The 13,929-nt window shown below is 44.2% G+C and overlaps 1 long non-coding RNA gene across 2 annotated transcripts; it reads left to right on the forward strand.

The window, feature by feature from the left end:
- Nucleotides 1-7,352: 7,352 nt before the first annotated feature.
- On the forward strand, nucleotides 7,353-12,852 carry LOC129652594 (uncharacterized). Of its 2 annotated transcripts, none has more exons than XR_008714597.1 (3): nucleotides 7,353-8,956; nucleotides 9,254-9,407; nucleotides 9,714-12,852. It is a non-coding gene; the product is annotated as an uncharacterized LOC129652594 (long non-coding RNA). The 2 variants fall into 2 exon arrangements; XR_008714598.1 differs by having other exon boundaries at nucleotides 7,353-8,768.
- Nucleotides 12,853-13,929: the final 1,077 nt, after the last annotated feature.

Raw genomic sequence — 13,929 nt, forward strand, 5'->3', positions numbered from 1 at the left:
GAATACCTCTAAGGGAGATGTTATAAGGAAAATCCTCCCAGACCCACGCTTCAAGGAACAAACTGGCTAGTGGTGAAGGTATTTTTTTACTTTAAATTTGTCTATTTTTAATTGGAGAATAATTGCCTTACAGTATTGTGTTGGTTTCTGCCGCACAGTAACATGAATCAACAGTAGGTATACATATGTTCCCTCCCTCCTGAACCTCCCTCCCACCCCCCGCCATCCCACTCCTTTAGGCTGTCACAGAGCCCCAGGCGGAGGTCTCTGTGTTATGTAGCTATATGTGCTATATAGCTATATAACCATTAGCTATCTGTTTTACATGTGGGAATGTATATGTTTCAATGCTACTCTCTCAGTTCACCCCACCTTCTCCTGCTGTGTCCATAAGTCTGTTCTCTCTGTCTGAGTTTCTATTCCTGCCCTGCAAATAGGTTCATCAGTACCATTTTTCTAAATTCCATATATATGTGTTAATATATGATATTGGTTTTTCTCTTTCTGACTTATTTCACTCTGTAGAACAGGCTGTAGGTCCACCTACCTTTTTAGAACTGACTCAGATTTGTTCCTTTTATGGCTGAGTAATATTCCATTGTGTATATGTACCATAACTTTATCTATTCATCTGTCATTGGACATCTAGGTTACTTCCATGTCTTGGATACTGTAAATATTGCTTCAGTGAACGTTCGGGTATATGTGTCCTTTTCTGTTATGATTTGCTCAGGGTATATGCCTAGTAATGGAGTGCTAGGTGGTGGTGAAGGGGTTTCAAATGAAAAATCCCAGACAAACAGAAGCCATTTAGCTACAAACCCGATCTGTGCCCTGTTGAGAAGCACAGGGTGATCTCTGAGAGCCCATGAGGGGCTTGTCCAATGAGGACATGACAAAGAAAATGACAAAGAAGACAAGACCAAGGGGATGAGGAGGCTCCAGCCAAGTGGAGGGAGTGAAGGAAGAGAATAGACCAGGCTGAGGGAGAGCCTATGTGTGCAAAGACCCTGAGAAGGGATGTCTAACACATCAGAGGAAATGGGGGGGGGGCGGGGGTGGACAGTGAGGGGAATGCGTGGAGCAAGTGGGGGAGAAGTCAAGGGTGACACGCAGAGGTGGGTGGGGCTGGGTCCCATGGGGTTTCCAGCTCCCCAGCCAAGATGATCCCTGGAGTCTAATGGTGAGTATGGAGACCAAGTCCCCTCACCAACACATCTGTCGCCCTGCCAAGGTCTTCATTCTTGCCAACCAAAAGGTACTTCCTATCTAGTCAGTCCTCAAAACTTTTCTTGCCTTTGGCTCTCAAAGAATCCTGAGACTCAGCAGAAAAGTCCTCCACACCAGCACTTTCTCAGGAAAGAAAGAGCATTTAATGGACACCTGTTATGGGCCAAGGAATGCTCTGAGTCTTTACCCATTTTACTTCATTTACTGCCCAACAATCTGTGAGATAAGTAGTAGTACCAAGAAAATAGAGACTCAGAGAGCACAAGTCACTTGCCCAAAGTCACACAGCGGTCAAATAGTAGAGTCAGGTCACCGAAGGCAATGTTATGATCATTGACTCCACGTTGCTCTGACCATGTGGCAGGCCTGGCCTGTTTCACACAGGCTTCTTCGAGTCTCAGGAAGCCACTTCCTGTGTATTGTGATACATTTTCAGGCAGCAGTGAGCTAAAAATTACAGAAATCTCTCTTCTACCAAATATAGAGTTCATTAAGCTGCAGGGAGCTCTTAATATCTTCGGCATTTCCAGGCAGCTCTATGCTCCACGAATAAAGGAAAGAACTAATACCCATCCCTAAAAAGGTGAATGAAAGCCTTTGCTAACTAAATACTGCAGATAAGCATCTTCCCCATTTGACTGCAATTACCTTGGTCCCAAGTTACAGCATTGCTAGTGAAATGATTAAGAAAATAATGGTAATGATACCGATGGTAAATTAAATGGAAATAAAAGGAGCTCAGTGTACTGTTCAATTTCTCACTTGGGGACCACTCCTAAGTTGTGTTCTTCAGCTTCCCACTGGGAATTTCCACATGTAAATAATATGCCTGATTGAAACTGCAAACCTAGACCTCTGTGCATGGCTAAGCCTAGGATTGCTTCTCTTCATCCTAAGACTCATGTCAGGGAAGATGGATTTTCCCCTCATGAAATGTTCTAATGAATTATGTAAATAGAGATAAACACCTTATAGGACTGACCTCTGCCACAGAATTTGACATCCTCCTGCCCTGGCCAAACCAAGTGGAAAATTGGATTTAAAGGAAAATGATCAAGACTTCATGGCAACCCAAATGCTTGTTGTGTCTGGGTTCTCGCCTCCACAAATCAACACAACCCCACCAAGAGAAATTACCACAGATGTGACAAAGAATGGGCATGACAGTTGGGGTCCAGTTCAAGTCATCAGGAGATTCCTATCTTGTTAGAAGCCACTTATTAGAGTTTCAGCAACCATCATTAGTTTTTCTAATAGGACACCCTACAAGAAGAGCAGGAGCTGTGAGTTTAAAACCCAGCTCTGCCTCTTATTAACTGTGGGAATTTTAAGAAAGCTTACTTAAAAAGCTTTCTGAGCATGCATTTCCCCATCTTTAAAATAAGGATAATAATAGCATTTACATACTATGTGGCTTTGAGAATTAGAGAATACATGTTGCACAGTGCCTGACCCAGACTGATTGCTCAAGAAATGGGTTCTGTTCTTATCATTGTTGGCCTCAAATAAAAGGTTGATTCTATTTAAGGGTGAATATAAATTGGGTTTTAGACTCTGATTTTTTTTTTTTTTTCACATGACTTGAGACCCTCTTTGGTCTTAAAGTTATATTGATTTAAGATTGTACACAATTAAACTATTTTTTAAAATTACTTATCTGACACTTATTAGCAATGTAATTTGGAGAAGGCAATGGCATCCCACTCCAGTACTCTTGTCTGGAAAATCCCGTGGACAGAGGAACCTGGTAGGCTGCAGTCTATGGGGTCGCTCACAGTCAGACACGACTGAGTGACTTCACTTTCACTTTTCACTTTCATGCATTGGAGAAGGAAATGGCAACCCACTCCAGTGTTCTTGCCTGGAGAGTCCCAGGGACGGGGGAGCCTGGTGGGCTGCCGTCTATGGGGTCGCACAGAGTCGGACACGAATGAAGCAACTTAGCAGCAGCAGCAGCAGCAATGTAATTTGGAGCAAATCATACCTTCACTTGGTCTTAGTTTCCCTGTTGGTTTAAATTAAATAGTTGAAGCTAAAACTATAAAATTCCTAGAAGAAAACAATGGAGTAAATTTTCATGATCTCGGATTAGGCAATGATTTCTTAGATATGACAAAAAGTGTGTAAGTGATAAAAGAGAAGTTGGGACTATATCTGAATTGAAAATTTTGTGCTTCAAAGGACACCATCAAGAAAATGAAAAGAGTAATCGTCAGTCAACGGACATTTGGTTGTTTCTACTTTTTGGCTATTATGAATATTGCTGCTGTGAATATTCATGTACAAGATTCTGTGTGGACGTATGTCTTCATTTCTCTTAGGTACCAGGATTGGAGCTGCTAGGGCTTATAGTAACTCTACATTCATCCTTTGAGGAACTTCCAAACTTTTCCAAAAGTGGCTGAGACATTTTACTTAACACTGGCAATGTACGAATGTCCCAATTTCTCCACATCATCACCAACACTTGTTATTGCCTTTTTTTGTTGTTGTTGTTATTGTCTTTTTTATTGCGATTCATGGGGTCACAAAGAGTCGGACATGACTGAGTGACTGAACTGAACTGAACCGATGGGTATAAAGTGACGATGACTCTTGAAAGCATTAGGCTAAGTGAAGAAGTCAGTGACAAAAAACTACATATTATATGATTCTATTTTTATCAAGTGTTCAGAATAGGCAAATCTATAGGGACAGAAGTAGATGGGTGGTTGCCCAGGGCTGGGGGCTGGTGAGGAGAGGAACTAGAAAATGACTGCTCCCAGGTACCATTTTTGTGGGGTGGTGTGATGAAAATGTTTCAAAATTAGATTATGGTAATAGTTGATCAACTCTGAAAATATACTAAAAACCACTGAATTGTACATTTAAAAAACCAAATGGTCTGGACATGATGATTCGTTTGGATCTTGCCCAATTTAACATTTTCTGGATGAGAAGCACATCTTAGAATGGAGCCAGGCCCTACTGGAAAAGAATGACCCTGGCCATGTGAGTGCATCAAGAAGGGAGAAGGGGTGGGTAACTTCACCTGCGTACATGACAGGATGCCACCTCTGTAAGCATTAGATAATTCACAAGCTAGCTGCCAAGTATACAAATTAGTGGTCACGTGATTGGCAGTCACCAATGCTTCATGGTGACTAGACCATTCAGGTATGACCTAAATCAAATCCTTTATGATTATACAGTGGAAGTGAGAAATAGATTTAAGGGCCTAGATCTGATAGATAGAGTGCCTGATGAACTATGGACAGAGGTTCGTGACATTGTACAGGAGACGGGGATCAAGACCATTCCCATGGAAAAGAAATGCAAAAATAGCAAAATTGCTGTCTAGGGAGGCCTTACAAATAGCTGTGAAAAGAAGAGAAGCGAAAAGCAAAGGAGAAAAGGAAAGATATAAACATCTGAATGCAGAGTTCCAAAGAATAGCAAGAAGAGATAAGAAAGCCTTCCTCAGAGTTCAATGCAAAAAAATAGAGGAAAACAACAGAATGGGAAAGACTAGAGATCTCTTCAAGAAAATTAGAGATACCAAGGGGACATTTCATGCAAAGATAGGCTCGATAAAGGACAGAAATAGTATGGACCTAACAGAAGCAGAAGATATTAAGAAGAGGTGGCAAGAATACACAGAAAAACTGTACAAAAAAGAGCTTCATGACCCAGATAATCACGATGATGTGATCACTTACCTAGAGTCAGACATCCTAGGATGTGAAGTCAAGTGGGCCTTAGGAAGCATCACTATGAACAAAGCTAGTGGAGGTGATGGAATTCCAGTTGAGCTCTTTCAAATCCAGAAAAATGATGCTGTGAAAGTGCTGCACTCAATATGCCAGCAAATTTGGAAAACTCAGCAGTGGCCACAGGACTGGAAAAGGTCAGTTTTCATTCCAATCCCAAATAAAGGGGATTGGAATGCTTTATTGACTATGCCAAAGAATGCTCAAACTACCGCATAGTTGCACTCATCTCACATGCTAGTAAAGTAATGCACAAAATTCTCCAAGCCAGGCTTCAGCAATACGTGAACTGTGAACTTCCTGATGTTCAAGCTGGTTTTAGAAAAGGCAGAGGAACCAGAGATCAAATTGCCAACATCCACTGGATCATGGAAAAAACAAGAGAGTTCCAGAAAAACATCTATTTCTGCTTTATTGACTATGCCAAAGCCTTTGACTGTGTGGATCACAATAAACTGTGGAAAATTTTGAAAGAGATGGGAATACCAGACCACCTGACCTGCCTCTTGAGAAATCTGTATGCAGGTCAGGAAGCAACAGTTAAAACTGGACATGGAACAACAGACTGGTTCCAAATAGGAAAAGGAGTACGTCAAGGCTGTATATTGTCACCCTGCTTATTTAACTTATATGCAGAGTATATCATGAGAAACCCTGGACTGGAAGAAACACAAGCTGGAATCAAGATTGCTGGGAAAAATATCAATAACCTCAGATATGCAGATGACACCACCCTTATGGCAGAAAGTGAAGAGGAACTCAAAAGCCTCTTGATGAAAGTGAAAGTGGAGAGTCAAAAAGCTGGCTTAAAGCTCAACATTCAGAAAACGAAGATCATGGCATCTGGTCCCATCACTTCATGGGAAATAGATGTGGAAACAGTGTCAGACTTTATTTTTTGGGGCTCCAAAATCACTGCAGATGGTGACTACAGCCATGAAATTATAAGACGCTTACTCCTTGCAAGGGAAGTTATGACCAACCTAGATAGCATATTCAAAACCAGAGACATTACTTTGCCAACAAAGGTTCATCTAGTCAAGGCTATGGTTTTTCCTGTGGTCATGTATGGATGTGAGAGTTGGACTGTGAAGAAGGCTGAGTGCTGAAGAATTGATGCTTTTGAACTGTGGTGTTGGAGAAGACTCTTGAGAGTCCCTTGGACTGCAAGGAGATCCAACCAGTCCATTCTGAAGGAGATCAGCCCTGGGATTTCTTTGGAAGGAATGATGCTAAAGCTGAAACTCCAGTACTTTGGCCACCTCATGCAAAGAGTTGACTCATTGGAAAAGACTCTGATGCTGGGAGGGATTGGGGGCAGGAGGAGAAGGGGACGACAGAGGATGAGATGGCTGGATGGCATCACTGACTCGATGGACGTGAGTCTGGGTGAACTCCGGGAGTTTGTGATGGACAGGGAGGCCTGGCGTGCTGCGCTTCATGGGGTCGCAAAGAGTCGGACACGACTGAGCGACTGAACTCAACTGAGCAACTGAATTCAACTGAACTGAACTGAATGCTTCATGGGCTACTTGCCATTTGCCTGGGTCTAAACATCTATTTCTGCTTTATTGACTATGCCAAAGCCTTTGACTGTGTGGATCACAATAAACTGTGGGAAATTCTGAAAGAGATGGGCATACCAGACCACCTGACCTGCCTCTTGAGAAACCTGTATGCAGGTCAGGAAGCAACAGTTAGAACTGGACATGAAACAACAGACTGGTTCCAAATAGGAAAAGGAGTACGTCAAGGCTGTCTATCGTCACCCTGCTTATTTAACTTATATGCAGAGTACATCATGAGAAATGCTGGGCTGGAAGAAGCACAAGCTGGAATCAAGATTGCCGGGAGAAATATCAATAACCTCAGATATGCAGATGACACCACCTTTATGGCAGAAAGTGAAGAGAAACTAAAGAGCCTCTTGATGAAAGTGAAAGAGGAGAGTGAGAAAGTTGGCTTGAGGCTCAACATTCAGAAAACTAAGATCATGGCATCTGGTCCCATCACTTCATGGCAAACAGATGGGGAAACAGTGGCTGACTTTATTTTTCTGGGCTCCAAAATCACTGCAGATGGTGATTGCAGCCATGAAATTAAAAGACGCTTACTCCTTGGAAGGAAAGTTATGACCAATCTAGACATCATATTAAAAAGCAGAGACGTTACTTTGCCAACAAAGGTCCATATAGTCAAGGCTATGGTTTTTCCAGTGGTCATGTATGGAGGTGAGAGTTGGACTGTGAAAAAAGCCGAGCGTCAAAGAACTGATGCTTTTGAACTGTGGTGTTGGAGAAGACTCTTGAGAGTCCTTTGGACTGCAAGGAGATCCAACCAGTCCATCCTAAAGGAGACCAGTCCTGGGTGTTCATTGGAAGGACTGATGTTGAAGCTGAAAGTCCAATACTTTGGCCACTTGATGGAGCTGACTCATTGGAAAAGACCCTGATGCTGGGAAAGATTGAGGGCAGGAGGAGAAGCAGACGACAGAGGATGTGATGGTTGGATGGCATCACTGACTCAATGGCCATAGGTTTGGGTGGACTCCGGGAGTTGGTGATGGACAGGAAGGCCTGGCGTGCTGCGGTTCATGGGGTCCCAAAGAGTCAGACACGACTGGGCGACTGAACTGAACTGAAGCATTTTCTGGTCGCTCTATGGTAAAGAATCTGCCTGCAATGCTGGAGACCCAGGTTCAATCCCTGGGTTGGGAAGATCCCCTCGTGGAGGCATGGCAACCCACTCCAGTATTCTTGCCTGGAGACTCTGATGGACAGAGGAGACTGGCGGGCTACAATCTGTGGGGTTGCAAAGGATCAGACATGACTGAGCGACTCACACACAAAAGCATTTTCTGTGGATCTCATTTAATCCTCATGAAAGCCCTTTGAGGCTTCAGATCAGAAACAATATCAGAGGATTGCAAAGATAGAAAGTTGAGGGGTCAGATGCAAATGCAGACAGCTTGACCGGTGGTCCAAGGCCTATGGTCCTAATCTCCCTCCATCCTGCCCAGCTTTCTCTCTACTGCTTTCTGTCTACATCCACCTGGGTGCAAGGAAGCGTGTGCTTCATCAGCAGTGAGCAAATAACTGAGTTAAAAATAACCTTACCGTTTCTTGCTCTAGTTCTTGAAAGCAATGGGTATGATCATTTCATTTTTAAAAGCCCTGCATTCAGCTTTCTCAGTGCTCAGACAGGCACTGCTGTTTGCTTGCAAGGCACACGCTCCAGGCTTCCCAGAGCTAAATGTGCGCTGCTCATCTAAACCAGGATGCCTGTTCTCTTTCCTGTGCAAATGTCTTTAATCCAGCAGCTTCCTGCTGGGCTCCAGGAGCTCCAATCGCCCCACACCTGGGAAGTTTGCTACAGATGCCTTACAAGAGCCAGATTTTAAAGTGCCTGCTATTTGTTTTGCCTCTCACCTCCAACCATAATGCTTTGTTTGCAACACAGTGACTGTTCCACAGCCAGTGATTCCTCCATCATAAACACACGAAAAATGACTCTGGGAATGTGGTGAGCAGCAGGAGACAGGAATTGTGCTGCCAGCCTTTGCCGTGGGCTGTCCTGGCATCAGAGCCCAGGCTGCAGGGCGGTTGCCTCTCCACCCACCTCTTGCTGCTCACCCAGGAGGCCCAGGCCAAAGCTTAAACCCAACAAAGGACTTAAACCCACAAAAGGACTTGCATGTCTGCTTTTAACTCCAGTCCAGCTTTGGAGCTTGCTGTGGCTATATGGAAGGTTGGTGCCCAAGCCTGGGCAGGAACTGCCAGCTCCATACAGGTATCTGGGTCTGCACCCCATGGGTGGTCTGTCAGGTGAGATGAGTCTGCCATCCTGCCCCATCCTCGCTCGCATCTCTGTGCAGCCACAGTCACGGGCTCTCTGTGGACTGCTCTGGGTACCAGAGGTCTCTTCGGAATGATGCCTCCTTTGAAGATACCTACGGGTTATGTGAATGAAGTGCCAAGGTCTGTGTTTTCTAAAAATTCCAAAACCCCACAACTGAAGTTACATGATGATGTCATCTGGGATGTCAAAACAGCCTGGAGCACTGGATTTCAGCCCCTCCACACACCTCACTTCCAGTGAGGGCCCCCCTGGGAAGGGCTGAGCCCAGCCCTGGGACTCCTTGTCTACCACAGATTTAAGGGGTGGTTGAGAGAGGGTTCCAGGGCTACCCTTGACCTACCTTGTTGCATGGCCTGATCTCCTCAGAGTCAGATTTACTGTTCTAATGAATGCTCATCTCTGCTTTAACTATCGAGGCTGCTGGGAGAGAGAAGAGCCTAACTGGGCACAGAGCCAGGTCAAAAGGCAAATCTACTGTCTCCAGTCCCTGCAACAAGGAGTGCCCAGAAAGCAGCAGTAAACCTAAGGGAAAGGAGAACATTCTGTATATTCTTCCAGGACTCCATGGAGGTAAAGGAACACAGGCATACTCTGATAAATCACCAAGAGTGGGTGCAGGTGGGGAGACCTTAACACCATTTCCAGAGTAACAGCAGATAAGTGTTGCCTTCTGGGCTGGAAAGGTGGGTCAGGTTAACTGGAGGAGACGCAAGCCTGAGCCGGGGCTGCTTGAGGAAGGAAGGGGACACAGCTCTGCTCTCCGCGTTCTCCATCTCAGCCATCCCCCACATGGCTCAGTGTTAGTGGTTTTGTTGCTAAGTCATGTCCGACTCTTTGCAACCTCATGGAATATAGCCCACCGGGCTTCTTTTTCAGGCAAGAATACTGGAGTGGATGGTCATTTCCTTCTCCTGGAGATCGTCCCCACCCAGGGATCAAACCTGGGTCTCCTGCTCAGACTCTTCTCTAAATGACTGCAGAATGTCTGACTGAAGAGGCATCTAATTACCAGGCCTCCTTGAAGCCCCCAGACCTGGGTATGGGGCTGGTCCATCCCCCAATCCCACTCCTCTTCCAGCCCTCCCTTTCTGATGTGTGGAATATAGACCCCCCCACAGGGGTCTCTCAGGGTTGGACTTCTTGCACCAGCCTGTCTGAGCTGTTATTCACGCTGAAACCCAGGTTGAGTTATAGAATCTGAAGCTCTTTCTGTAAGTTTCATGATGGTTCTCATGGGTTTGCTTACCCCTCTCAGTTTCTCTTACTCTGGCCTGAATCTGAATCTAGGCCACAGTCTGATGATCAAAGCAACTGGTGCAAGACAATTGCTTAGATTTGTTGTTTGCTTCAAATCTGGATTACCAGTTACCCTTCTAATTAAGCCTTTCTGAGGACAGGATTTAAAAATTCACAGGTATCAAAGTCCTTAAAATCACCAGTCCTGAAACTCTTTCTTTATAAAACCCTCCTTACAATCCTGAAGTGAAACTCACCTGTGTACATAATTCTTAAAAAATCACTATTATATCCTTATTTATATATAATGATCCATGTCACAGTATGGATGAACCTCAAAAAAAATATGCTCAGTAAAAGAAGAGAAACACAAAAGACCATATATACTGTATGATTCTATTTATGTGAAATTTTAGAAAAGATGACTCGGGGGGAAAAAAAAGAAGACAACTCCGTAGAGACAGTAATCAGATCAGTGACTTCCTGGGGCTGAAGGTGAGCATGAAAATTAACTGCAAAGAGACCAAAGAGAACATTTTAGGAGGATGGAAATGTTCTGAAATCGCCTTTTGGTGATGGTAGCCCAACTTATCAACTTTACCAAATCACTGGATTGATTAAAAACTTGCCTGAATTGTTAACTCTTTAAAAATGAGTGGATTTTATAGTATGTAAAATGAGTGAAGTCTTCTCTTTTATTTTTTAGAGTTTCACATAGAATCATACAGTATGTAGTCTTTGTGTTTCTCTAATTTTTCTTTCTAATTGAAACTAGATTTCAATTAGAAAGAAAAATAGTTATGATTTACATACTGTAAGTGTACTTTATCCTTGATTTACATGGCAATTCCGTTTTTTAAAAATTCAGTGTATACAGGTTGTGAAAAAATGAATTGTGTTCCTAATTTTTCAAAGATGGATTCATTTTTAAATCCCAGCGGTTATTTTTGTTGGTTTTCGGCTGTGCTGGGTCTCTGTTGCCGCGCTCAAGTTTCCTCTGGTTGTGGCGAGCCGAGGCTGCTCCCTTGTGGTGCACAGGCTTCTCACTGCGGTGGCTTCTGGCGGTGCACAGGCGCTAGGGTGCTTGGGCTTCGGTAGTTGGTGAGCTTTAGGGCGTGGGCTCAGTAGTTGTGGCACATGGGCTTAGTTGCCCGGCAGCATGTGGAATCTTCCCAGACCAGGGATCAAACCCGTGTCCCCTGCATTGGGAGAGGGAAGTCCTGCGTTCATATTTAAAGCAGAGCTACATTCCAGAGTCAGATAACTGTGAACAAGTTCTTCAGCTCCCTGTGTCCAGTAGCACCTATGACAGCTGTGTTGGGTATGGGATAATTCTTCACTGTGAGGGACTTTCCTGGACACTGTAGGATATCTAACATTCTTGTGCCCTGCCCACTAAATTCCAGAAGCAGCCTCTAATCACTGTGACACTGAAAAATGCCCTTACAGAAGTCCACATCAACCCCTAGGAGTTCCTATTATGTGACCAGACCTGGTGCTAGATAGTAAGTTAGAGTGGTGAGCAAGGCTTGATACTGCCCACTGCTCAAACCCCATCCCTACACCTCAGAGAGGTCTCCTTGCTAATCTGGAATCAGAGCAGTTTCTCTCCCTGCTCTTCATTTTGCTGGGCTGGCAATACCCTAGCTTCCTAGCAGATTAGAGTGATCACAAGTATCTTTGAATAGGTCTCTTTCCTGGAGAAAAAGAAGGAAAAGAAACAACACAAACCAGATGGGTCTAAATTGAACACTCTTTTCTCGGCACTTAATTTCCCTTACATGGAGCACTGAAGGCATTTTGGCGGCCTTCTGGGAATACTTCCCAGGCAACGACTGGGGTTTTAACCATTCGACAGCTATTAACCATATTGAGCCTCACAGGGCTTAGCTCCCCACCCACCACTGAGGAGCTCGATCGGAAACTACCATTTACCCTGGGAAAATGCCCCGTAAGTATCACCAACCAATCTTCCCCCAATAAGGACAGCCCGCAAGCAGTGCTGACAGTGGTGCTCAGAGGGCCTCATCTGAACATGCCGAGGAGAACAGAGAAAGACCCAAGAAAGCCCCTTAGAAGCAAATTCCCCCATCTTCCCCAATTAAGATGTCCATGCCTCTGTCGTTACATTTTGTTGGTTGTGCTGTCCCTGAGCAATCATGGGGTTAAAGGCAGATCTGTAGGAGCTGGAATCACAGACATTGTTACTATCATCTCTTATATCTAGTTGGCTATGGGTCAGGTCTACTCAACGATGGGTCTTATATGTCCATGGGATTCTCCAGGCAAGAATACTGGAGTAGGTTGCCATTTCCTTCTCTGGGGAATCTTCCCTACCCAGGAATTGAACCCAGGTCTCCTGCACTGCAGGCACATTCTTTACCAACTGAGCTACCAGGGAAGCCAGGATGTCTAATGAGCTGTGGGTCAGGTCTACTCAGTGATGGGTCTTCTGTTCATCCCACTCTGTGCATTGCTAGTGTGTATTTCCTAGATCAACAGAGTTCACTGCAACTATTGGAGTTCTGTCAACACTCAGCTGAGGGCACAAATCCTAACAATGCTTCTTTCTAATTGTTGACTTCCAGCAAGTTACTTAATTTTGAGACATGGTCATAACAGTTTAAGGAAGAAACCAGAGACGAATGAATGTTATTGTAAAGATTAAGTGAGAGTCACATTACAAGTGCCCGTTGCTGCTGATACCTACTAGATGCTCAATAAATATAACCTGTTGTGCTGATGAAGTAAGAGTGGAGACTTCCAATTAAATGTGGTATAATTTACATATATGAGTAATCCCTTCTCCAGGGGATCTTCCCAGCCCAGGAAATGAACTGGGGTCTTCTGCATTGCAGGTGGATTCTTTACCAACTGAGCTATCGGAGAAGCCCACTCCTTTAGCAAACCACACTAAAGTGGTATTACAGAGCTAAAAAAAGGCTTAACCTGCAAGGACCCATAGAACAAAAGCAGCACAGCCTTGATATGTGAAGCCTACAAATGCAAAGGGACCCAAAGAGAACCTCAGTGTAACACCTCTGATTCAGTATCACGTCTGTAACAAACCACCCCAAAACTTAATGGTTTAAAATAAGTATCATTTTATTTGCTCACAAATGTGTGAGTCAGTGATTTGGGCTAGGCTCAGGTAAGTGGATCTTCTGTTGGAATTAACTAGCTCACTCATTTGCAGTCAGCTGGGAGCTGGTATGACTGAGTGCTGGGCTCTGCTGGGATGATTTGACTTCTCCCTCCATGTGGTCTCACCATCCAGGATGCTGGCTTTTGCTTCTCCACCCAGTTCACCAGAGGATAAAACTTGGTATACTAGCCTCTGTGTGCCTCACATTTGCTAATATCCCATTAGCAAGTCACAGATTCAGGGAACAAGCCCAGACTCGATATGGGAGGGATCTACACAAGGTCACAGATACTCTGGTTCATTACTGCAACCGTCTACCACAAGCTATGAACCACATATACCATCTTCCCCAATTGAGATATCATGTCTCTTGTCTCTTTTTAATGGTGATGCTACCCAGTGTTTCTGACAGTCAAAGCTAGATTAAAAGAGATGAAAAGCGGAAAAAAGTTGGGCAAGAAAGACCAACTTAGCAGATCAGAGAAAATGGAAACCAAAGCCTGACTGGTTCATTCTATAAAATCCTAAAGACTCAGAAATTGAAGGCACCAAATGCATCTGAAATTCAGAGTGCAAGTGTGACTAAAAACAGAAGAATAAGCTGAAAGTCTGTGTAAGAGGTAGTGCCTTGACCTTCTTTATTGCTGCCCCGACACGATCAACTGAATACTCTTCCATATCCCAGGATTGAGGGATAGTCTGGAGAGGTAA

The sequence above is a fragment of the Bubalus kerabau genome, chromosome 5 (assembly GCF_029407905.1).
Source record: "Bubalus kerabau isolate K-KA32 ecotype Philippines breed swamp buffalo chromosome 5, PCC_UOA_SB_1v2, whole genome shotgun sequence".
Taxonomy (NCBI): Eukaryota; Metazoa; Chordata; class Mammalia; order Artiodactyla; family Bovidae; genus Bubalus; species Bubalus kerabau.